The sequence below is a fragment of the Rattus norvegicus genome, chromosome 1 (assembly GCF_036323735.1).
Source record: "Rattus norvegicus strain BN/NHsdMcwi chromosome 1, GRCr8, whole genome shotgun sequence".
Classification (NCBI taxonomy): Eukaryota; Metazoa; Chordata; class Mammalia; order Rodentia; family Muridae; genus Rattus; species Rattus norvegicus.
Genome location: NC_086019.1, coordinates 25,104,532 through 25,121,141, shown reverse-complemented (window position 1 = coordinate 25,121,141; position 16,610 = coordinate 25,104,532). Strand labels below are relative to the sequence as shown.

The 16,610-nt window shown below is 41.6% G+C and overlaps 1 protein-coding gene across 18 annotated transcripts in view; it reads left to right on the top strand.

Annotated features, from left to right (window-relative positions):
* Positions 1-16,610, top strand: part of 1700020N01Rikl (RIKEN cDNA 1700020N01 gene like) — a 133,155-nt gene that overhangs the window by 93,317 nt on the left and 23,228 nt on the right. For 15 of the 18 annotated variants that reach the window (XR_010062824.1, XR_005497687.2, XR_005497666.2 and 12 more), the window contains one exon: positions 14,022-15,755. The exons of the other annotated variants lie outside the window; for them this stretch is intronic. The gene's annotated coding sequence lies outside the window, so the exon portion shown is untranslated. The remainder of the gene's footprint in view (positions 1-14,021; positions 15,756-16,610) is intronic. 18 annotated transcript variants of the gene reach the window in all.

Sequence of the window (16,610 nt, the reverse complement as noted above, 5' to 3'; positions counted from 1 at the left end):
TCTCTTCTCTGTGTCTGTGTGTGTCTGAGTCTGTGTCTCTGTGTGTGTGATATGCATGTGTGTATGTATGTGGGTAGGTGCTTGTGTGTATGCAGATGCATTTGTATGTGTACACGTGTGTGTAGAGGTCCAAGGTTCTCATCAAGAATCTTTCTCCCAGTCCTTCTACCTTATTCTTTGTGACAGGGTACTCAATCAAACCCAGAGCTCACCTATTATACTAATCTTAGTGGCCAGCTTGCACTGAGGATCCAGGCTCGACATAGCCAGGCAGGAATATGACTTGCCCTGCCAATCTAGCATTACATGGATTCTGGAGACCCATCATTCTGGGGTCTAAATCCAGGCCCTCTTGCTTATGTGACAAGTGCTTTTTCCATAGCTGGCTGAGAAAAGGCCCTGCTTTGTGTTTTAGATGGGTGCCTTTTCCCAAAAACACTATTCATTCTACGTTTTGATGAAAAAGCCTTAGATTACATCTTAATTCTTGGCGACTACAGACTACATTGTGAATTTGTTTGTATGTGAGCTTTGACTCTACCAGCTTTGACTATTTAGTAAGCTAACGTCAATAGCATACTCAGAGCTTCTGTATTAACTTACCCAGTCACTCAGTCCTCTGAGAAACTGTCCTTGTGGACCCTTAAGAAACAACAAGTTTACACCTGCATAAAAGCCAATGTTTCTGGGTGTCGTGAGGTGCTGTCTTCAGTGGCTGCAGACTTCATGGTATTGTCCTCTGGGGTAAGTCACTTAGTTTTTCTCACCTGAATCTGTAGGCTTTCAAGACCCGCAGATGGGAGTTGGAGGCAGGGAAAATGTGAGTCTCATAGAATCCATTCCACAAATAACCACCTCTGTCGTTTGCCCAAGGTTAGGACAGACTGACCTCAGGAGATTGATTAGAGCTGGTTGTGTGCCTAATCTTCTACCATTCATTTAATTCAATTACTTGAAATATAATTTAATAGACAGGTCTAGCTCTTCCCTAAGTTTCCTGATGCGTTTATTTCAGAGAAAGGTTTCTGTTTATCAAAATGATTGATCAGGATGTGTAGCCTGACACTGCGTACTTCCCTCCCCAACAGAAGAGTACTTCAGGCTTTGAATATCTCAAGAAAGACCTGGGTTCTCGCTCACTTTCGAGAGAATTCACAGGCAGCTCCTGCAGAGAAACCATCCACTTCGAAAGCTGCCCATTCGAGCCTCAGTTGGGTCCGTCCCAGGCCATTCTAGGAGCTGTGTGCGTCTGTTCTTTTTCTGAATCCCAGGTTCTGACACATTATTTTGCAAGTTCTTGATCTGTTGTTCTTTTTTCCTAAAGACTGACAGACATTTGGAAAAGTTAACAATCCTGTGAGAATGAATAGGCTTATGTCTGAAAACAGGGAATTTTTTTTAAGGTGTCCTATTTTTAAGATGACTCTTCCAGGAGCATTAAAACTGCAGATCTGAGCTTCATGTTCAAAACGTACAAGGGTTTTGGCCTTGAGACTTTTGTGGGTTTTCATTTTGTCACCAGTGCTTGGGTTTCATGGAGAGAATCATTTAGAGGATGCCATCTTGTAACATAAGGTCCAGAGAATTTAATAAGGGAAAGGCTCTTTGGTAATTATAGCTTCTATGATATCCAACCAAATTTCATTCACTGTCTATTTCCCCATCACTTATGATCCATTTTAAAGACAAATTGAAGGGCGATTGTCTTGTAAATGATCTTTGTGTCCTTCCTGACCTCATATGATATAGGTAGTCATGGGCAGGACTTCTCCCATGTTTTCTGGTTTCTGTGTTTCTTTCAGGGATAACTCGTTTTATATTCAAGTGCCTGTCAGACTATCAACATTGCCTCATGATCTGTAAAACAACGTTTTATGGCACAATGGAAGCAAAATAAATGGAAGCAAAACTGAATATTTATTTTATAACATGAAGACTTCATGTCTTGGCATGTTTTCTCATATATCTATAACTTCGTGGAAGGTAACCGGGCAGAAGCTGGACATTTCTTTATAAAGCCATATGCAGATGCAATAGAGAGACAGAAACGTGTTTGCTACATGGATGTGGTGACAAACACCTGTAGCCCAAGCACTCAAAGAGCATAAGGATAATAAGTTTGACATCTGCCTGGACCACTCTCATCCATCCCTATATCACATCTTGGGATCTCAATATCAAAGCCACCCTAGAATGACCTTTCAGGGTACCCAAAGGCATCCCCTCTTAAGTAATTCTACATGCAGCACTCTCAGTATGTGATGATCCCGGCCTTGGGTTGTTTAGAAACACTCTTTGCATTGGGAAAGTGTAAACTGTCTCCAATCTGTGTGACAATTCAGCACTGTGTTTCCAGCAACTCAGTTTCCATTGCTTCTGGGCCATGGAGAATTCGGAATGAATAAACCTGAGAAAATGAGGCATCCCCCAAGAATCTACTCCCCCCAACTGGGCCCCAGCTAAGTTTCTGCCTCTCTAATAATCATAAACCTATCAGCTGATCAGTAGATAAGGTCAGAGCCCTCATAATCCAGTCAGGGGCCTTTTGGATATATTTCTAAGCTAAACCAGAAAGTGTGCTCCACTAAAATGAGAGACCAGAAGACACAGGACTGAAATATATTCAGTGGTAAAATTTATTTCTAGTGGTTGCTTTGTCCCCCGAAATGGCATCCCCTGGAAAAATCATATAAAGCTGTATGTGTACGTGTATGTGTGTCTGAGTGTGTCTGTGTGTACGTGTGTGTCTGTGTGCGACGTGACAGCAGCTTTTTCCTGGATCCTTTGTAAAGCTGCTATAGTAAGATCAGTTTATACTAAGGGTCTTCTCATAAAATAGTTTACATGCATTTTCATGGTTCCTGGATAACGTGACAGAAACTTGTGCTGAGTCGTATTGTCCCGTAGCTGTAGCTTCCTCCCTGTCTGATCTGTGCACCGTCCATAGAATAAACAGAGAGAAGCAAATGGATGTGCCAAAGAAAGACCAAGCATTGTGGGGAGTCCTATGCAGGGGTAGACCATTTCCTGTCTCACAGAGAGGAAGACTTCACATCATGGCCTGTCATCTATGCTGTCTGGCTCAATGTCTCCTAACTTCCTGGAACAAAACCAAGCTAAACAAAGCAAAAATGACAATTTCTCTGTGTTTTGGAATTCTAAACTCCTATTACGGGAACACTAAATCTTTCGACCTACCGAATACTGCGCCTTCCAAGATGAACAGTGGTGTTTATGGTTTGTTTTTAAAACCTAATGTTTCCAATATGCAGCTCACATATTGTAATAACGGATTTTAATGTCATTCCCCAATTCTGCTAGGCCTTGCCTCAAGAGAAAAATGTTGGCTCATGAAAATTAACCTTTGCATTTCGTGTTTTGAAGATGGCTCAAACAAAATTCATTCTCCCTTAAAGATCAACTGAGCATTAGGATGTGAGCAAATAACAGAAGAGTTGGGTAAAACAGAAACAAATGTCACTTTACACTGTGAATTTGTCAGGCTTTTCCAAGTGTACTGGTTGGGCAATTGACTTCTATATCAGATACTCAGTGTCATTTGCCTTTGAAGGAAAATGTCTCAAATAAAGGAGGGATTGTATTTTCCCAGCTCTGACACTGGTAGACATGTTGCCAACCTCACTGTTCAATCTGTAGGAAATTCAGTATTAGCTGTCAATCAGACTAGATAACAGGTGTGTCTGGCTCACCACTGGGAAAGGGATGACCTTGGTTCTGGGTAGATTGGGGGATTCGAGTCAGGTCAGATTCGATGGTGGTCTCCTGAGGGTGTAGTAGGGATGAGTGAGGTGTTCCCAGAGCAAAGGCAAAAAGAGAACTCACGGGGCAGCACGTATAAGGAAGATCCAGCTGGTTGACTCTTTAACATGTACATTTTAAATATTTCTTTAAAACCATATTATTGGAAGTTTTCCACAAAGTTTTGCTACAATAATTGAATTTATTTTCCATTTGCCTCAAGTATCCAAGATGCATAGAGAATAGAAAATTCATCAACCTAGGGGAAGCTGAAGAAGAGTTATCAAATCCAGGGAGTGCACCCTGCCAGCAAAAGTGAAGGCAGCTGTCCAGGTCACTGGTGGCCGTGTGGCCTGCATGATTTTGTGTGTTTATTTTGTTTCTGCAGTGCCAAGATGGAATTGAGGGCCTTATGTATGTTAAGTAAGCACTCCACCACTGAGCTACACCCCCAGCCAGGCTGCAGCTCCAATTCACAGCGCTTTGAAGGGAAAAAAATGTGCAGAGTTCATTTCTATTCAGTCCCCTTCGTGGACAGATTGAGTGACCGTTGCCAGGAATCCTCACTGTTGTAGCAGAAAGAACTACAGACCTCCTTTAAATTCTTTGATTCCCGTTTTCCTCATTATAAAATAAGTTATAAATGAAACTTCCTTTGTGACAAGCTTAAATAGGTGAGTCCTTGAACAGTCTTAATAGTGCTTTGTATATCAAATTTGGCACTGTGAAGAGTATTTGTTTGGTTAAGCTGCTATATTCGGGAAGGGTGGGGACCTTACCGTTCAGGTAGATTCTATGCTCGCTTTACAGATAAGGGGGAAAAAATAGAAATTAGGAAGTTCAATAATTTGACAGTAAGTTGCAAAGCTGTAAGAAGATGATAACTGTTCGAGGCCCCGAATCAGGCTGTGCCCCCTAGACCTATACTAAACTAGGCATGGAGCAAGAAAGAACTTGCTAGAATGGTCTCTGTGCCCCAGCTCAGATTCCAAAGGGCCTTGGCGTTTTCTTAGCTCTTCTAACACCCTGCTAGGCACGCGACAGGGTCCCTCCCAGGTGACAGAACCTAATGAGAAGACAGAAGTGCCTGTGTAGACATCAGAGTAGGCGCACATCTGGAGTGCAGCTATAGTTCCCTCAAGTGAATTCTCCATGAGTTTTGAAGGGCAGAAGCTGGGCCCTTGCTGACTCACCCCGTACACAGCACGGAACTCTGAGGGAGACTATCTCATCTCCAGTCCTACAACCTTGAGCAAGTCCTTGACCTCCTGAAGGCTGAATTAAGTGAGAACTCAGGCCACACCCTATACCAACTTAACTCTGATTGCACAGAAGGAAACTATGGACTAGTTGTTTGTTAACATTCCATTGATATAAACCATACATCAGGGGGAAGTGACAATCTTCTAAGTGTAAAATTTAAAGGCGAACAGTTTCGGATTAATACAGCAATCCCACTCTGAAAACATCTTGGGTCTTATCCTAGGAACAGTCACTCTCCCAGGAGAAGCACTATGTTCTAAATATTAGTTTCATGGCACACCCTTGTCTATTTCTGAAAGGTAGATCAAGGAATCATACAGTATATATTCTTCTGTATCTAGTTTCTCTCCCAAGAAGTATGTTTGTGACATCTAGCCATGTTACTTTATGTAGTTATATATATATATATATATATATATATATATATATATATATATATATATGTGTGTGTGTGTGTGTGTGTGTGTGTACATATGTGTGTGTAGATACATATACACATACATATATGTACACACATATATAGGCTGAAGCTTTTGTTCTGTACAGTTTTAGTGCAAACATTGTCAGCGTAGTTCATTTTAATATTGTCAATAGCAGCTTTGTGGTCTGATGGCAGATCATTTGTTACTGAGACCGTGCAGACGGTAGAATTGCTATTGCTTACAGGAGTTGGTTAAACCTCTGCTCCGTGGTGTCTTCTCTTCTGAGCACGCTGAAGTGTCTCTCTTTACTCATCCTCTTTGTGCTGACCATTCGGATCCTTTCCAGTCTTGGCATTATTTCAAACACTGCCACTGTGAGCGTTCCTGGACGTGTCTTTTGAAGGCGTGACTGCTTAGGGTATGGAATCCCTACCACTCGAGTCTTCATCGGATTCTAATATATGGCCATGCTTGGGAACTTCTGCTTTAAAGGTATAGGCTAGTCCAGAGTGTTTAAAACATCTTGCCCAAGGTCATGTAGAAAAGAAGGAACACATGAGAAACAGAAACTGAACTTGGTGGGTTATACATTACACACACACACACACACACACACACACACACACACACACACACATATATATATATTATACATACATACATGTGCACACAAAATCGGGGGGATTTGGGGGTGGGGTAGATCTGGAGATGTTAAGAGAAGGATAATAATGACACATTGTATGAAAAGGACAAAGAATTAAATATATTCCAGTTTAAAGGGAATTTTCTCCAGACATAAGATTGATAATGAAACCCCATTTATTAGAACAAGTCTGTTTTGACTGTTTTGATCACCTCACCTTGTGAATACCAAGTTAGAAAGAATCTTTACTTATTCTAGGTTTTTTACAACAACAGCTTTTTCCTTAGTGCCTAGTTTCCTATTTCAAAGAACAGGAAATCTACTGTTTTGAGAGTATTGGGAGAACGAGGCACTTACGCCCTTCATAGTATAAACCGAGGTCTCAAGATACTTATTGTTGGCCCTAACTAGGCATCTTTAACTGTAATTGCCATCGCCCACTTCAAACTGATTTCTAAAGCGGTGCCATAGCTGTCAATTACATACAGAGTGACGCCTACCCACAGGGATTACTGTAGTGCTACAAAATGACTTGAGTGAACCCAGGGTTTGTTCTCCTTCACGGCCTTTGTTCCTAGAGAGAAGCAAACGTCTCCTGACAGTTCTCCTTTAATCATCCGCACACCAAATACACAGAAGCTCATGGGGCTGGGTTAAGTGCACAGCTCATGAGCGAGAGATTTAAACTCATTTAGATGTAATTGGTGCTTGTTTGAGACTCCATCTCATTAGTTACATGCAGAGTCTGGCTTCATTCATTTGGAAACATACGTTTCTCATATGAAGTGTTTATACGGAGCTGGGAAATTGACTGGGAGTATGAGGAACCTTAGTAACCATGACCAAGCTGACACATCTTGTCTAGGTGTTATCCACTGGTCCCAAACACATCGGCCTCTGTTGTAAGCGATGGGAGATGGTCTCAGAGCTTCTGTGTCATGCTTGGGCTATGCCAATGCTGGCCTCATTGCCCAAGGCTGTGCATGATGCCACCCACCACAGCGCCACCCGCGGGCTTCCCGAGACTTCACTCAGATTTGAGGTCCAACTTTCCTTAGATGTTTAGAAGCCACCAAGCTAACTGGGCTTTCCCACTTCCTCAGAATGTGCTAGTGGCTATTGGCACCAGGCTCCTCATCCCAGGCTCATTTCCCACACTGGAAGCTTTCCTTGAAATGCATTCTTGTCTCCTCTCAAGCTGCACACATCTCCCCTCACCTTTGACAGGCATCTTCGTGCAGGTGTTTTACATCGTACTGTGAGTTCTGTCCTGTAGTTGTCCTCAACTGAGATTATAGGAACAGTGATAGATATTTTTACATTTTGAAGAGAGCTAGATTATTTTGGGGCTAAAGCTAATTTTGAGCGATCTCTAGGGCTATTAAAGATCTCTAGAGGGACTACCGCCCCCAAGTTTCATCACAACAAGGGGTAGACTCATATCATTCTGGTAGAGTAGCGGTCCCTCCCTCCAAGTGACCCAACTTTTGTTTTTCTGATCACAGTATCATCAGCAAACATCTCTTATGTTTTCAGGTCCTTGCATTCCTGTGTTGTGAGGTGCCCCGACACATCTGTCATTTTCTAATTAATTTAAAAGTGCCTATACTGTATCAGGGACACTAGGTCATTATCCTGTATGTTCTAAAGATTTTCTCCTAGAAAATCATTTGTCCTCCATGCTAAACTCAAATTATACAGTTTCATTTAACCAACTTCTACCCCTCCCCAATTTTGCTTCATGTGCTACATACATCACACTCAAGACTATGAGGAATTTTTGTGAAATGCATTCAAAACTTTATCTTAAATTTTATATCCTGCCAACGAAAGCTTTCCCTCATCCAATATTTACACAAGTGTCTTCAAACACCTCCACAGTTTTTCTTGTTTCTGTTTAGTTCCTTAATATTTCTGGACTTTCCTTTTGGGAATCCCCTGAGATAAAGGTTATCTTCTTGTACACACATGGCCAATTATCCCAAGCTGAGTGCTGGTATATTTTATATTGTATACATAACAATGAACATCATATATTCTTTCGCAGCAGCCTCTCTTTCAATGTCTGAGAAGTCATTAAAATGGCACCCTTCAAATCTTGTCAAATAATAGAATCAATGAGTTGCACTTATACTAGATTAGAATCTGACTGGCCTTGTCTAGGCTGAGGACATGGCTCAGTGGGTAAGGTCCTTGCTATGAAGGTGTGAGGACTGCAACTTTGAGCTAGACACAGTAGTATGTGTCTATAATCCTAACTCTCCTATGGCAAGATGGGCAGTAGAAACAGGAGAGTGTCCAGGAGTCTGGGGACCACCTAGCCAGCCATATGCCACTGGGAGACCCTATGTCTGTCAATGTGGAAAGCAAGGCCACCAATACCTAAGTGGTCTACTGACCTCCACATGCTTACTGTAACATGTCTATCCCTATGTTCACACACACACACACACACACACACACACACACACACACACACACACACACACACACGTTAACTGATTTTTCTCCTCAACCCCATGATTATTTAGATATTAGGCCTTTTGACTATGTTATCTTTATTTACAAATGCAGCCCTCCGGGCTTAAAAGATAAAATACCAGCGTTGAATTAATTAAAACAGGACCACGTAGCATATTACTCCATTTATAAGCTGGAATTGGCATAAAATGGCTCATACACTCTGTTACCTATTATTGGATATAGCTGGTGGAAAATTCTACCTTAGTAAGCCCTACAGTGGGCTTTTACCCTTCTTTCCTTTGTGTCTATTCTGGGTAGTGTTTGGAAGAAGACTCTATTTTGGTTAGGGACACTGTTCTTGTCCTGGGGAGGAAGTGAGCACACTGGGCCTTGTCTCCAGCCCTTGAGCAGCTAGACAGGGCAGACAGACAGCTCTGTCAGCCAGGCTCCAGGAAGGGCTCTCCTGCCTCATGGAACAGCCAAACAATTGTTACTATTTACAATAGCCCATATGCACAAGTATTCTTAGAACAATGAGGAAAGGGAAAGTCGGCCACCAGGCAGGAAAGAAGGCTTTCAAGCCACAGCAAGCTCAGAGAATGTGAATGCCCTTTAAATGTAAACAGCTGGCTGCTGCCCTTATCCAAATAACAATGTATGGAGTGCTTGCCATGTGCCGGACACTTGACATACCCCATTGTCCCTGATCCCATAACCATTTCACCAGACCAGCATGATCCCAATCTAATCTGTGAAGAAACCCAGGCGCAGAGAGATGCTAACGATGAAACACGTTTCCAAGGGCGCCAAATATTGTGGTGCAGTCCCAACTCATCTAAATCAGAGCCTATATATTCTTAGCTACCACTCTTAAAAATTAAAAATAAAGTTTACAAGTCTATGAAAATGAATCTATAATCTCGCTTCTAAAAGCACAAGGCAGTACAAAGAGCACCAATAACAGTGTGAAATATGCTCTTTTTGGGTCCCTCTGAATTTCACAGAGGCAATGGGAACTTGAGGAGAGCGTGCCAAATGCTGTCTGTGAGAGCCTAACAGCTTTCCTTGTGGTATACATAACGGACACCCTGGATAGCTCTTCAACTATGCAAATGACCCAGAACAATCTCTTGGTCTATGTATAGTAACTTTAAACCTTGAAGAAATGTGTGCAAAGACTCCAATTAACAATATCCAAAATAGTAATTTGCTGGCCAACTTTGGTTGTTTGCTTTACAAGTGAAATGGGGCTTTGATGTTTGACTGAACGTTTCTGATAGCTGATCTGGAAAGGAGATTTTTTTAACCTTAAAATAGGTTAAAAGAGAAGATAATAGAAAAGGTGAAATGCCCATTGTATTGTTTGAGGGTCGTTCACACAAATACACATCAGTCGCTGTTATGAGTTCTCATTAACCATGGGACCCCACTAGTTTTCTGGTTGTTTCCAGCTATATTGGTAAGTAATACTTAGCCTTTTGATTTTCTTAGCTTCCCTACGACTCACCCTGTACATACTCTGTACTTTAATAAACTCAGAGGCTATTTACATGAGAATATTTAAAGCTACCCATCACATTCTCAGCACACCAGTCACTTGAGATTTTCTGGTTCTTGAGTCGTGCTATAGTTGCAGGAATATCTACAATGTGAACTTAGCCGACCTCCATCTTAGGCTTCCAAACTACCTTACAGCAAAAACAAACTAGGCTTATTCCTACTCATGATTAAACCTCTGTTGCTCAAAGAGTAGGATGTACCTCACCTGTAGCCTTAACTACAAATATCTCTGTGTTGTCTGCTCCAGGAATGGCAACCATACCTTTATTTCCAAAGGTTGTTATGACCACCTGTTGTTATGACTACCTTAAGAGCACCTTGCAATCACGTCTTTGTTTCAAAGAGTTGTAATGACCATCTTGCAACCCTGTCTTTGTTTCAAAAGGTTATTATGACAACTTTGTTATGACCACTTTTTTCGTCCTGCTTCTCTAACTCCACCTATTTTCCCTGCAAAATCTCCATTTGGAAACCACCTACCCTTGAAGTATAAAAATCTTGTCTTCCTCATGTCTAAGGATGACCTCTCAAATACCACCTTGGGGGGAGGCAGCTTGTGTACACAGATAAAAAGGCTTGTTTTAATTAATTACTTGCTTTAATTAATTTGGCCATGATGGTTGGGTTTGTAGTCTTTCTCCTTGAACCTTTGGGCTTGACATTCCACTAGTTCCATTTGTTCCTACCATAGAGCACAGAATTCTGAGCAAATAAAAGAGATGGAAGAGAAAGATGCCTTGACATGAAATGAGATGGTCAGAGTGTGCAGTGGACCTCAGGAGGAAGAGACATTAGAATAGGGAAAGAACGGTGCAGACCAAGTTGAGTCTCCCCTTCCCTACAACACACAAAATAGGTGTGGGCTCCATCACTGACAATATGCTTGTTTTGAGATGGACTCTGGAAAGGTATTTAGGTTTAGATGAATGAGGTCATGAAGTAGAGCCTTCATGATGATGAATGAGAGACAACAAAACTCTCGTTTCTCACTGTCTGCTATGTGAAGACAGAGAATGCAGCCATCTTCATGCAAGCAGAGAGTCTTCATTACGGAACTGAATAACATCAGACAGCACCATGACCTTGGATTTCCCAGACTCCAGAACCTGAAAAAAAGAAATCCTATGCTTTAAGCACCTACCTTGTGGGATTTTAGTTTCACAGTCTAAGTATACTAATAGAAGGGAGGTGAGTAATACATTAAAAAAGAAATGGTTCTTCAAAGAAGAAGTAAAGGATTTTGTCTTTGTTTTTTGACTAAGGTCCACCATTATATTAAAGCATATATTTATAGTGTTCACCACACCTAGCATGTTAGCCATGCCTCGTGGTCTCTTCAGAAACCCACAGGTACTTGGGAAGTCACCCTTAGAAGTTTCATAGGTATGGGTAGCAAAATCTTGCTCTAAAGTGCTGAGCTAACTATAGCTAATTGGACTTGGTGCACTCCTCGCCCAAACGTGGATGACGATGTCTGGCCACAGCCTGAGAAGAGATCTGACACAAAGAGCAGGGTCCTCTGGGAATGATGGTGCTGAGTTGGGCCAATCCTGTCCTCTCTTCTGAGACTTTGCACTAAAATATCTACAGAAAATCAGCTAGATAGTAGGAAAAGATTACAGGGTCCAAGAAAGAGGCAGAGACAAAAGCAATATTCCAAAGGTCTGCCCAGGTAGTGGGTAAGGCCATGTGGAATCCTGAATCCTTTCTCTGTACTGCAGTCATCATGGGCAGCTATGGTCTTGTGATTTTCCAATGTCAAGCTTCTCTGTGCTCTGGTTAAAATCTAATTTGTAAAGGAGGAAGTTATGCAAGAGTCTTAATATCTTTATTTCTGTATCATCCCTGGGTCATGAGACTCTGGCCTCATCTCTTGAGGTATTAAATATTTTTTTCCTTCCAACAAAGAAAGTGCACAAACTATTGTATCATCTGTTTTTTTGTTGTTTTTTTTTTCTTTAATCTTCTGGAGAAGGTTTCAGTCTACATTAAATGGGACTTTTCTGGTGACCTTGGAATTTTCTCCTTAAGCCCCAATGATGAGAATACACAGAGACTAAGAACCTCTGTGTTCTAAGGATATGTGTTGCAAAAAATAAAAAGGTATTCAGAGAAATCTGGAGTGAATTAGCAACCACCTTTGGATTAAAACTCGAGGACCAGTAGGAGGTAACAGCATCTCACATCTAGAGGCTCCCAAGTCAGGTCCCAGGGAACCATCAACATAATAGTCGAACTAGCTGGTGTTCTCCTAAGAAGCAGAACAACTGGAGGATTTGTCTGTTTGCTACTCCTCATTACAACTGTTAGGTTTCAGACCCAGGACAAGCAGCTGAGGTCCATATTTAACATACCAAAAGAGATCTGGACTCCAGGCTGTCCCAGCATCCCTCAGTCCCTACCTGTGACAGCACACGGCTCAAATCCCCCACCCTCCCCCCTGAACTTTCCAGCCCAGGAACTGAGCTTCCCCTGCCGTAGAAACTCTTCCCATATAATCATTATATATATAGCAATATAATTATATAATCCCATATAATATAATTAATTTGACTTGAGTTGGCCTATTTCATGAGTAGAGAATAACTTATCTATAATGATTTGGTTCATTAAGTATGGAGGCTGGAAAATCTAAATCTGGAATATGGGCTTAAGACCCAAAAGAACTATCTAATAAAGTCCTTCTTGTTTCCGTTTTTATTTTATTTTATTAGTTGATCAGATAAGACCCACTCGCACTACTTACAGAGAATGAAGAGTGTTCTGACTTTAATGTGAATCCTACCAAACCAACAAATGTTCCAAGTTAACACAGGGACTGAACACCACGATAGCCCACAAGGATTTCAGGGGACTATATAGGGAGATAAGCATCTCCATACCTGGCTGGAATTTGTCCATTAGATGCTTTCATTAACAATGGTGCAGAGAGGAGAATAATCCACCAAAGAGTTAAACAGGTTGTAGTCTGTTTAATGTGTAGTTTGATGTGTAAGACCAGAGATCAACATAGCTCTTCTGTCCAAAGGATTTTGAGAGCTGGTTACTACAATACAACTTGACTGGGAATGAATGTGTTCAGAAAAACTGAGATTGGGCAGGATGTGAACCCTCTGGTGGAGTGGTACCTACTACTAACACAAGACAGACCTCGGGGTTTTGATTAGGTATATCTTGGAGGTGGGGTTGGCTAGTCTGTAGGAGTCCTCTGTAAGGCGAGCAGTCTCAGCTGCAGTTTCTAGTTTCTGTTCCCACTGGGTTTCTCTCTCTCTCCCTCTCTCTCTCTCTCTCTCTCTCTCTCTCTCTCTCTCTCTCTCTCTCTCTCTCGGCTTGCAGAGGAAAGCTTTCCAGATTGCCATTCCTATAGGGCTGAGACATTAGAATCCTTGGCATGGCTGTGCCCGTGTCAACAATACACATCCACTCAGCGTGTCACATACTTGGGGTTTCCTCTGCTCCCTACAGAGAGCTGTTGAAGGGAAGCAGCAAACTATTCCTCTCCTGAAAGTCTGACCTAGTCGAGGTTATTTATGGGTCATGACACTCTGGTTTTATCTCTTGAGATAATAAATCTTTTCCTTTCCAACAAAGAAGCCACACAAACTGTTACATCATCCACATTGATACCCACAAAAAAGCCATAAAATTATTTTCGTTGCTACTTCATAACTGTAATTCTGCTCCTGCTGTTAGCTGTAATGTGTTAATATCTATGTTTTCCTATGGTCTTAGCCAACTCCTGTCAAAGCACTGTTTGAGTTTCCCCAAAGAGGCTGTGACCCACGGATGAAAAACCACAGAACTTTTCCATGGTATCCTGAGGCTAAGCTGTCTATTTTCTTGTGTTAGTTTTACTAATTATTAGAACTCCTTTGTCTACAGGAGTTCGCTTACCATCTTCTCCCTTCTAGATTGTAGATTCATTGAAGTCACAGAACTCCAGCTTAGATTTGTGTCCACAACCCAAGATCAGAAGCATGACAAGTGACCAGTTAATGTCCTTGCAAAAATGGATTAATGAATTAATGAAACAAAGACATTTCAAGAGTTTGTAGAGCAATTTGCCAAGAAAAGAATTTTTAAAGTTGGCAGTATTTCTACATTTTCTATTTTAGGTATCTTCCTCTTCTTATTTAAAGCTTCCTCCCCTGTGTCAAATAGCAGTTGTCACACTCAAGTCTAGCAAACCACAGAAATCTCCAAGATCCTCTGAGAAGGCTGTGCGATCACAACATCTTTCATGACTTCCTGTTCTCATTGTATGACATTTGCACTGATGCTGGTGAGAAGCTGGAGCACCTTGGCCTGTCGCAAGAGATCATGCAGTGGCACTAGAAGGTGCCACCATTACGCCGCCCCTTCCCTGCAATGTGAAGGAAAGAGAAGGAAGAAACTCAAACTTCACCCAAAACCTTCCTAAGGAAGTCAGTGTTAATTTCAGACGTCTCAGCCTTTGAAGGCAGTGCTCTGATCTGAATGGCACAGTAAGGTGTCCAGAAGGTTCCTCTGCAACCTACTGAAGCTTCGTGACTGGTTTTCTCAAAGACACCTGTGTGAGATGGACTCTGAAGGTGTACTTGGCATTCCTCCATGGAATGCTGTTAGCATCGGAAACATCAACTGACAAGCTATGGTTCTTCAGAGTTGGACATTGATTTACTTTTCCTATTATTTATTTATTTCCTTATTTATTTGAGACAGGGTCTCTCTTCTTTCTACTTAGCACTGGCTGTTCTGTAAGTCGCCAGATAGAGCAGACTGATTTTGAAATCACAGAGCTCCACCCGCCTTTGCCTCCCTACTGCTGGAACTAAAGGAGCTGGTGACATTTTTCTTAAAAGTGAACAAAGTGGGTTTTAAAAAGAATTACCTTGTTGACATTCGTCTTTTCATGATAAAATCGCTGTGATATCTTATCTGGAACATATCACTGGATCAGTGATTGACTATACTTAACGGGGACAATATGCCAAAATGAATGTAGAAATGATACAATCTAGGGGTCTTGAAATGACACGGTCTAGGAGTCTTATCATGATACCATCTAGGGGTCTTGATTGGGTTAATTTTCCCCGCTGGTTAAACAAATAAAAAGCAGGAAATATCTTAAGTACAACAGGTAGCAGCAGAGAAAATGCAAGCATCGGCATTGCAGACAGTTGAAGAGAGGTATTTATCAAGGATGAGGAAGTAAAGACATGTGCAGACACAACAGAGAAAAAAGACCTCCGACCTGGGAGTGTCCAAAGCCCGGGAAAAGTATTTCTACTTTCTGATTGGTCAGTTTGAAGACAGACAGGATGGCTGATTGGTCCACAACTGTGGAAAGGGGGTGAACTTGTTGAGTCAGTCCATCAGAAGAGGGCCTGCCAGTGGGAGGAAACAGCCTAGAGCTTTAGTTTAAGCCGGAAGAGGCTTTTATTACAAGCGAGGAGAGTGAGGAAGAAGTCAGCCATCTTGGAAATAGGCCTCCTTTATTAGCCCATTGTGGGTGGTGCTTTCCTAGGAATAGTGTCCCTGAACATGCCACAGGGAGCAATCCAGTAAGCAGCATCCCTCCGTGGCCTCCTCATCAGCTCCTGCCTCCAGGTTCCTGCCCTGTTTGAATTCCTGCCCTAATTTCCTCCAATCATGGATCATGATCTGTAAGTGTAAGCTAAATGAATCCTTTCCTCCTCAATTTGCTTTTTGGTCATGGTGTTTCATTACAGCAGTAGAAACCCTAAGCCACCAAGCTTATCCAAACGCTTTCTGGCACACTGATCTCATTTTAGCCAGTAGTCCAGCATGCCATGTGAGCAGAGTCAGTTAACAGATTATTATATTTGTGTGGGGCTAATAATTGCATAGACTGGCTTAATCACTAAATGTGCAAAATAATTCATCTAATTTGCATCAAGTGAGAGACAATTCATATTTCAAACTATATTTACTCTTTAATACAACCAGACTTCGCTATAAAAGGAATAGGAACCAAATAGAGACTTTATTTGCATTCGCATTTTTCTTGTTCAACATCCAGAATTTTAGGTTATATAACAATAAAGTATACACCAAAATAAACGACTCTCTTCAGAATTTATGATAGCTATATGGGAGACTTGATCTTAGTGAAGGTTCGGCCTTAAATTTCAGTCAAATTCCATCAGTTACTAGAACTTCATTCTCTCAAATAATGCCTGAAATGAGCCTTTTTAACTCCAAGTGAAAATATCCTCATTGTTAAGAGTTTCGTATACCTACTCACTTCATTCGGTATCTAAAACAGGACCTTTGAGATCTTTTTGATACCGTTCCCTCCACTTATGTGTTGTTTTTTTAAAAAGCAAAAACAAAACAAACAAAACCCCCACCGACTCTCAAAGCCCTCCCTCATTGGCACGATGGTCCCCACCCCCCCAGTTATAGCTATACGAGTCAAAACTAAGTTTACAAACTACATAAGCCAACTTGACATGCAAGTAAAGTAGAATAGTCGGGGTGTGACCAGTGGTTTGGCT